The 10,015-nt window shown below is 43.2% G+C and overlaps 1 pseudogene; it reads right to left on the reverse strand.

Annotated features, from left to right (window-relative positions):
- Positions 1 to 1,262: 1,262 nt before the first annotated feature.
- LOC140912916 (up-regulator of cell proliferation pseudogene) lies at positions 1,263 to 9,647 on the reverse strand (annotated as a pseudogene).
- Positions 9,648 to 10,015: the final 368 nt, after the last annotated feature.

Raw genomic sequence — 10,015 nt, forward strand, 5'->3', positions numbered from 1 at the left:
GGAGGCCGATCAGAGCGCAGTAATGCAACACCTCGTTCACACTGACGCTGGGGCATTTCAGCCGAGACGCACCAAGCGTTATGCTTCTGGTGGAGGTGGATTAGCAGGGGCACTCCCGCTGCTGAGTCCGGGCGCTCTATGTGCCTTGCCAGTGTGGATGGGTCGTGAGTTAGGGTGCCCGGGGCTGCTTTTAATGCACTCTAACTCACAAGTGTAGCCAAGTCCTTAGTGATTTTCAGCTATTAGGCTGGGCAGAAATGCTGTCCTGCCACAAGTAATTGTCAGCTCTTTTGAGCACTTAAAATAACAAAAGGCCCTATCTTCTGAACAGTGGGGAAGAACAGGTTAAACCAGACCAGGGACCCTTAGGGAGAGTTCATTCCTCCTGGCAGAGATACCTCTCCTCACCCCTCTTACTTTCACAGGAGTCAGGCATTCCAGCACCTGGCTTAATGAGTCCTTTCAGCTGAGGGTGACCCCTCATTTGAGACAGGTTAAGCACAATTCTGCTCCCCTTTACTTATACAATAAATGCAACAACACTGACAACAACATTTCACTACCCCTTCATTCCGTACTAAAGTGATCTGTAACCCAACACAAGTCAATATTGATCACTTTGAGCAACACCTCTATATCTGATGGATATCTAGGCAGAGTAGGTGAGTTCATGTAAATACAATTTGCTCCTAAAGTCTCTCCCGCTCCCAGCTAGCTGTCATGGGAGAACTCATTCGGACCCTGTTTACATAGTTATGTTAGGAAGAAGCTTCTCCTCTAAACATGTTTCTATACAATTTCCATTAGATGGTTTCTTGCACCTCCCACTGAGACATCTTGTAATAGCCACTGTCAGAGACAGGATGGATCACTGGTTTGATCCAGTACAGCAGGGAGATGAGATACAGAGCTAGATGGCCTTTAGGTCTGATCCAATACAGCAAGGATGTGGGATACTAGGCTATATGGGTGATTGGTCTGATCCAGTACTGCAGAGAGGTGGGGTTACCAGGCTAGATGGGCTGTTATTCTGGTTCAGCAAGGACACAGGGATACACGGACTATCAGTTTGCTTTGGTATGGCTGTTCCTGTGCAGCAGCCTTGCACTAACTGGAAGATGTGACCTGCAATTGATTTTTTTTTAGTTTTCAATTTTAAAAAACGGTACAGGCTGTCAGATTTGTTCATATTCCGTTTTTTAAAATTAAGGGTTTTGTTTTGTTGAAGTGTATCCTATTTAAAGACACTCTTGGCATGTCTATTATTTCATGTAAAACGCTTCCTTTAGGCTCTTCAGTGCCTGCTCTTTAGTTATATTTTTCCAGTCTCCTGGAAGTTCTGCTGCTTTAGCACCATACGCTCTAGCTAACTGGTCATTGAATGATTTGAAAACAAATTTCCAGAAATCAGAAGCATCAATACTGGGATCAGGCTGAATGTGCCAGTCTGGGTAGTAATGGCGGTTATCTTTGTAGGAATGAAATTTCCCATCTGCGGCTGCAGTTCGGAATTCACGATTGGAGACCACATCAGAGGAGCATATGGAATGCTCAAGCTTTTGTGAATCACAATCCCTGAAGTTCCCTAACACTTTGGGTCGATGGACTGATACAAAATGCTCTTTATGGTCAGTGCCTCCTGCTTCACAGGGGGCTTCACAGAACGGACACTGCTTCCCACAGCCAAACACTCGCTTGAAGATCTCATCCTGAGGTTTCACTGACAGGCTGGAGAGTTTGGTCTCAAGTTCCAAATGATTAAACTGGGTTAAGATTTGTTGTTCCAGCTCCAGAAGGAAGATTTCAATATTACCAGAAAGCTGCTCAATTTTTGCTGTGTTTTTAAACTGGACTCCAACTAAGATATTGCTGGAAATGACCAGGTCCTGCTGCAGCTCTTTGCAAAAGCTGTCTAAAAAGGCAGAAACTGTGTTATTGTTTTTATTTATGGAGTTTTTCAGAACTCCCTTGATTTTATTTATTATTCTGGATAGAATCCCTTTCTCCAAATCTCTCAAACTTGCCTTCCCTCCATAGTGGTCTATCAGACATCTCTGTATCCAGGATTTGACAAACTCTTCATAGTTACTTATCTATTTCACATAGTTGTCAAAGTTCATCTCTTCCAGCAGCTTCTTTAGCAAAAAGAACTGAAAGAAGCTTTGGCTGGCGTATTCAAGGGCCTGTTCACTGCTGAGAATATTGTCAACTATTTCTAGTCCGAGCCTTTTGTTGACATAACCCACCAGGGCAGGTTTGAGAAACTGATCACAGAAATTCCTCGCCCTCGTTTGGCTTTCCTTCTTTTCCAAATAGAGATCAGTAAATATGGAGAAATAATGAGGTTTCAGCTTCTCCAGACGTTGCTGAGGATCGTTTTCTTTGATAAAATCTTCATGCATCTTCTGAAATGCCCAAGCCGCTTCCACCAAAACGTGACGCTTCAGGTCAACTTCAAACAAAGGAGAAGTGTGAAGTTGCTCAATATCCTCCTCTTTTAACCTCTCATTAACGATATGCAGCAGTTCTCTGCAATAGGTTTCATCATAGTCTGTTTTGGATTTAACTTTTTCTTCAATGTATTTCTTGCATTCAGTCATTAAAGATAGAGCAAGCTCTTCAGTTTTACAGTAACATTCCTGTGAGAAGTTTTCTACAACTGCTCTGGTCCATTTTAGGTTTAAGTATTCCTTCTTCATTGGGAAAGACTTCATTCTATAATCCAGCAGGCTTTTTCCTTGTTGCAGTATCTGTCTGACAGCACCCCCTCTGTGTTTCAGATCCTTTCTCAGCTGGAGATCCATATCTTGAACAACTTGACGTTTCTGTAAAGTACAGAGCGTTAACTCTGACAAGGTTTCTCGCCACATCATTTCAAATTCTTTTTTCAGTTTCTCATGGTCTAATTTATCTTCTCTGTTTCGGTATTCAGACAAGAGTTTGTCAACTTCCCCTTCAATTTTCTGCTTGTACTCAGACTGGATATTGTCTATCTTGTGCTGTCCTCTTCGTATTCGAATTGCTTCCTTACAGTTACTGGTTGAAGAATTTTCAAGTTCTCTTTTGAGGCTATTTGCGCTCCTTTTGAAATCTTCTCTGTACTTTTCTATCAGGTTCAAATTTGGAGCTTCACTTTTAAAATACTGTTCTAAGTTATTCAAGAGCTTCTGTTCTCCCTGCTGTAGCTTCCCTTGTGGTTCCATTTTTAAACTGTGAAAGAGATGACCCTCTACTGTATCTGGCAGCTGATTCTGGATAAAAGTTTCTTTTACAGATATCCAGAGATACATCTCCTTGCGGAAACCCCATTCCCATTCAGAATACTTCACAGACAGCTGGTGATAGCTTTAGAAACAGCCGTGTAGCTGAAGCCTAAAGATGAAGTTCTTATGTTTCACTGACTTCCACAGGCTCTTCAACCATACAATAAAATCAGGAATATCCTTTCCAGCTCTTTTCCGTGAACAGTTCTCTATGAATTCAAACAGGTATTTCTTTAGCTCACACACACTCTCACTGTATCCAGTGTTTACGGGAGCCATGGGAGGTACTCCATGCCACAAGCCAGGCATGTACCAATTGTGTTTTTCTGGGTCATACTCCATAATATCAGAAAATGCCATTTCCCTGCTTTGCTTTTCCATCCTTGCTGCAGCTTTGGTCATTTCATTCAGCTGCTCCAGGAGGTGTTTCCTGTCCCTCATGTTTTGATCATGAGCAGACACATCACTGACATTCTGGTGCACAAACTGGCAGTTTGGCTGTTGTCCTATTTCCTCCATTCTGAGAAATGCATGGACCACAATTTGCAGAACATCCTTCATTTCTGTGGCATTCTCCATGGCCATGTTAACGATGGTGATGTCACTCAGTCTAATCACCAGGGTGGCCAGCTCATTGTCATGTTGATAACTGTCTTCCAGTGCTGTTTGTTCAGGGGCCTTCAGACCTTCAGTGTCTATCACCAGGATGAAATCACAGCCAAGCAGCTCCTGAACAGCTTCTGTAACTTTAATGAGTGTCATGAACGCTCCTCGCGTACATCGATCGCTACTCACTGCAAACTGCAGGCCGAACAAGGTGTTGAGAAGAGTGGATTTCCCAGTGCTCTGCACTCCCAGCACTGTTATAACCACCATTCTGGATCTACCCCCTAGTCTGATATGGAGATGAGTTAGAACATCTACTACCCATTTCATGGGGATGTTGGAGGCATCTCCATCGATCAGCTCCACAGGAAACCCTTCCAGCATCAGGTCAGCTGCTATGCATGGGAGATGGGAGAATTGTCTTTGGCCTTCTTCCATTTTCCCTTCTTTAACCATTGAGCATTCAGCGTCATAGAACTGCCCCCAACTCATGCATGAAATGCTCCACCCCCAAGGAACTATCAGATATTAATTTATCTAATTCCTCCAGCTGTTTTCGGTCCACTCCTGGAGTTTCACATTTCTCTTTATAGTCTCCCCGCATTTCAGAAAGATTCCCCCTAGCAATATTATCCAGGCTAAATTTCATCCATTTCAGAAAGTAAGGTTTCTCCACTGGATTTAACGGTACTATTCCATTGATAAACTTAGTCAAACCATTAGTACGGTCACACTGATTCCGCTGTCTACGTATCTCTAACCATTTCTGTTTCAGCGCAGATTTATAGTCTTCAGTGGCCATGTCCCCTTGCCTTTTCATTTGGCACATCTCTTTTTCCAATTTAGCCAAGTTTTTCCATGGGTCTCCTTGCAGGCTCAGCATTTCCCTTTTGAATTTTGCCCCATCTCTTATTTCTGCAGTGATTTCTTCAGTATATTTCCTCGCACACTGACATGCCTGACACTCCTCATCCACCTGGATTCCTAGGTCACGTGCCGTCACAGCCATGGCTTCCAAACTCACTGTCTTCGGAGATGAATTCACTATGGTTCCTATGGTGGACTTCACCTTTTTCACAAATCCTGCATTATTCATGGTACTATCTCTCACCAGTACCTGTGATTTGCTCAGTTTCAACACTGAGAACAGCTTATTAAGAAATCCCAGAGTTTCTTTGGGTTTCTTATTCTTGCAGTTGAGGATGAAGTAATATTTAGAGCTGGATTTTTTCAGAGATGATAACAGCTCGTATTCTCTCTCACCGATGCTCTCGGTAACTATGAACACTGCGGAGGAGACCTCTGTTAAAAAGCTAAACTGTAGCCAGTGGGACTCAATGTCTCCATGCAGATTTGTAACTGCAATGGGTTCAGGGAAAAAGATCAGAATTTTCCGTCCCCCCTGGAGTTCCGTTCCCAGACTCCATGTCCCGATGGATAAAGAAATCGTGGTGCTGCTGGGAGGGGCTGAGAACCTCATTGAGGAGTTGGGACTTGGAGAAGCTGCAGCTCCCCATCCGCAGAAAAGAAATCGTTGGCATTTCTGTGAGCACCAGGCTCTCCTCTCTGAACCCTCTGCTCTCTGCCAGGGAGTGTGGCCTCCACTTCCTCACAATGTCCCTCATGGCCCACAGTAGTAGGGTGCCCTTGGGGGTGTTGAGGGCGGGTAGCAGCAGAGGGAGGGCAACTGGCACATGGACATTTTGGACAGGATCTCCTGCTGTAGGAAAATGAGCAAAGCAGAACAGCACAAAGAACATCAAGAGATTGCAGAGAAACTTTCATCTCAGTGTCACTAAAACAGAAAGTGCCATCAGTATGCAGTTTCTCCTCATAATCATCCATTTCTTCTGCAGGAGCCTTGTGCTCAATGCTTGTATTTCTGGCTGTACCATTCAGAGACATGACCTTCCTCAGGAAATGCCAAGGTAAATCACCTAATGCCTCTGGAATCCTGTTCTTGATGCTTTCTGGGTAGATCTCCAAAACATCCCTCAGCCTGATCTTGATGCTTCTGTGCTTCTCCAGGTTTAATCTGGACAGAACATCTTGAAATGCTTTACTTCTTTCTGCAGAAGGAAGTTAAAACAAACCAAAATTTCAGAGTAGAAAATGGTGACTTTATATACAGTTTACTCATTCCATAGACAGCCTGATGTTTGTAATTTAAAGAAAAGCAGTACCCAGTAAGTAACAGATGACTTATACATCCTGGGTTCAATTCTTCTCTTACTTATATTGGTATAACAAAAATGAAGCCAATGGGATTACTTCCATGCAAATAAAACATAGTTCTGGCCCACTTTGAACTCCACTAGGTTGGTTTGCATGTTTTGATCCCAATCCTTATCCTCAGCGCAGTGCAGAGTCCACTTTAAAATGGCTTAAGTGGCCAACTGAGAATTTCCTAGAAAATCTTCCAGTATAACCAGCTCTATGACATCCCAGCTCACAGCTACTGGAGGAGGGGGCATAGACTCAGGACCCTGTCTCTGTGGTGATCCCAGAAGCTGGAATGATCCCTTGGCTGCTCTAAGCTGCTGCTCAGGATCAGACTGGTGCCTGGCAGTCTGAGGATCAGGCGGCTGTGATGGTAGCCTACACCCGTCACCCTGAGCTGTGCTGGGCATCAATGGCTCATCCGGAGGATCTGACCCTTTATTTCCCTTTCAGCAGTCAGTGCAGATTACGCCTTCTGGGAAGACTTATTTTTGATTTTCTTCATATCTTCCTCCATCTCTTTGCTGGGACATGTCTTTTACAGGTGTAGCTAACAGCACTGTGGCTTTGCTTACGTCCCAGCGACCAAATCAGTCCCTTCACTCACGCTACTTCCTCTGTCCTTTTGGGGAGCTGTGAGGACTGTCATTACTTACAAAGCAAATTTACCCACATTGCAACATAGGGAGCTAATGCTAAGACACCTCCAGGCCAGTCCTGGTATGGTAATGTCTCCAGTGCAGTGTTAGGGTATTTGGACCTGATAAACAATTAACCCATTTATTATGTGTTATAGAGACATTATTAAGGTCACAAGAGCAAACTATTCCACTGCACAGGAAAGATAGGAAGAGTGGCAAGAGACCACCCTGGCTTAACCAGGAGATCTTCCATGATCTAAAAATAAAAAAAAAGAGTCCTACAAAAAGTGGAAAGTAGGTCAGATTACAAAGGATGAATACAAACAAACAACACAAGAATGAAGGGGCAAAATTAGAAAGGACAAGGCACAAAAGGAAATCAAACAAGCTAGGGACATAAAGGGTAACAAGAAAACATTCTACAAATACATTAGAAGCAAGAGGAAGACCAAGGACAGAGTAGGCCCATTACTCAAAGAAGACAAAAAAGCAATAACAGAAAATGTGGAAATGGCAGACGTGCTTAATGACTTCTTTGTTTCGGTTTTCACCAAGAAGGTTGGTGGCGATTGGACGCCTAACATAGTGAACACCAGTGAAAATGGGGTAGGTTCAAAACAGGAAAGAGTAAGTTGAAAATTACTTAGACAAGTGAGATGTCTTCAAGTCACTTGAGCCCAATGAAGTGCATCCTAGAATACACAAGGAGCTGACTGAGGAGATATCTGAGCCATTAGCTATTATCTTTGAAAAGTCATGGAAGACGGGTGATATTCCAGAAGACTGGAAAAGGGCACATATAGTGCCTAACTATAAAAAGGGAAATAAGGACAACCCAGGGAATTACAGACCAGTCAGCTTAACTTCTGGACCCGGAAAGATAATGGAGCAAATAATGAAGGAATCAATTTGCAAACATCTAGAAGATAATAAGGCGATATGTAATAGTCAGCATGGATTTGTCAAGAACAAATCATATCAAACCGACCCGATAGTTTTCTTTGACAGGGTGACGGCCGTGTGGATGGGGGGAAGCAGTAGATGTGGTATATCGAGACTTTAGTAAGGCATCTGATATAGTCTCAAATGACCTTCTCATTAAAAAACTAGGAAAATACAACCAAGATGGAGCTATTATAAGGTAGGTGCATAACTGGTTGGATAACCATTCCCAGAGTAGTTCTCAATGGCTCACAGTCATGCTGGAAGGGCACAACGAGTGGGCTTCTGCAAGGATCAGTTCTGGGTCTAGTTCTGTTCAATATAGTCATCAATGATTTAGATAATGGCATAGAGAGTACACTTATACAATTTGCAGACGATACCAAGGTGGGAGGAGTTGCAAGTGCTTTGGAGGATAGGATTATAATTGAAAAAGAGCTGGACAAACTGGAGAAATGGTCTGAGGTAACTAGGACGAAATTCAATAAGAACAAATGCAAAATATTCCACTTAGGAAGGAACAATCAGTTGGACATGTACAAAATGGAAAATGACTGCCTGGGAAGGATTACTGCAAAAAAGGGATCTAGAGGTCAGAGTGGACCACAAGCTAAATATGAGTTAACAGTGTAAGACTGTTGCAAAAAAAACAAACATCATTCTGGGATGTATTAGCAGCAGTGTTGTAAGCAAGACATGCAAAGTAATTCTTCTGCTCCAGTCCACGTTGATTATGCCTCAGCTGGAGTATTGTGTCCAGTTCTGGGTGCCACATTTCAGTAAAGATGTGGACAAACTGGAAAAAGTCCAGAGAAGAGCAACAAAAATGATTCAAGATCTAGAAAGCATGACCTATGAGGGAAGATTGAAAAACTTGGGTTTGTTTAGTCTGGAAAAGAGAAGACTGAGAAGGGACATGATAACCGTTTTCAAGTACCTAAAAGGTTGTTATAAGAAGGAGGAAGAAACATTATTTTCCTATCCTCTGATGATTGGACAAGAAGCAATTGGCTTAAATTGCAGCAAGGGAAGTTTTGATAGGAATTTTTTCCTAATGCCCGAACTGTCAGGGTGGTTAAGCACTGGAATAAATTGCCTAGGGAGGTTGTGGAATCTCCATCATTGGAGATTTTTAAGAGCAGGTTAGACAAACACCTGTCAGGGGTGGTCTAGATGGTGCTTGGTCCTGCCATGAGGGCAGGGGACTGGACTTGATGACCTCTCAAGGTCCCTTCCAGTCCTATGATTCTATAATGAAGCACCAGCTCTGCTTTAGTTTAGGTTGAGAAGCCCTTTCTACTTAAATGTTATTTCTTCTTAGTGCTGTAAGATCTCTATGCTTACTTGGACTATCTTGAAATTTGTTGTCTCATGGGGGAACAAGATAGGGTTAGTGACCCAAATTTCAGGGTCATTTGAGCAAGGAGTTCCCCAGACACAGCTCGTCAAAAACACAGCATTTTGCAAAATCAGCAGTCTTACAATGGAGGGGATTGTGCACCACAGAGCTCAACATCCCCTACTTGATCTCAGTCACTCAGCATTTATTTCAGCCAGTGTGTGGCACTGACTGCCCGTTTGAGGAAGCAATACTGAAAACATCTATTAAAGGAAACCTTTGGCTTTCTAGAACACTGCGTGCAAACACTCATGAGCCAAAGAGATTGAAACGTGCATGTGCTGTGAGCCTAGGCAAGAGTCTTTCCAGACAGTCCACTCTCACAGTAGCTGGATGGCTCAAGTACATTTGAGCCCTACTCTACTCCACAGTATTAACAACCTTCCTCAGAATACCATCCTTGCCGCCATGGATGTCACTTTCCTATACACCAATATCCCTCACAATGACAGGATAGCTGCCTGCCCCAAATATTTAAAAGACAGTGGACAACCATCAATTATCCATCCCAAACACATAGCCAAACTCATCCAGTTCATCCTCGCCTGTCATAGAATTACCTTCAGCAATAAACATTTTGTCCAAAGCATGAGAACAGCCAGGGGTACTAGGATGGCTCCCCAATATGCTAACCTCTTCATGGGTCATCCTGAAGAAGAATTTCTGGAGAAGTGCATCATGAAACCAGTGATATACCTGAGAAATTTTCATCCTATGGGAAGACAGCTTAAACTCCCTCAGACTTCCACCACAACTTCAACAACCACCACCCATCCATTAAACTCTCTCTGGAGCTTTCCCACACTAGCATCAACTTCTGGACACCACAATCAGCTTCATCAATGGAACCCTACAGACAACCATATAGAAGAAACCCATGGATCACCACACCTACCTTCATAGATCTAGTAACCACCCCAACCATACCAAGAAATATGTTATTG

Source organism: Lepidochelys kempii, chromosome 6, assembly GCF_965140285.1.
Source record: "Lepidochelys kempii isolate rLepKem1 chromosome 6, rLepKem1.hap1, whole genome shotgun sequence".
NCBI classification, from domain to species: domain Eukaryota; kingdom Metazoa; phylum Chordata; order Testudines; family Cheloniidae; genus Lepidochelys; species Lepidochelys kempii.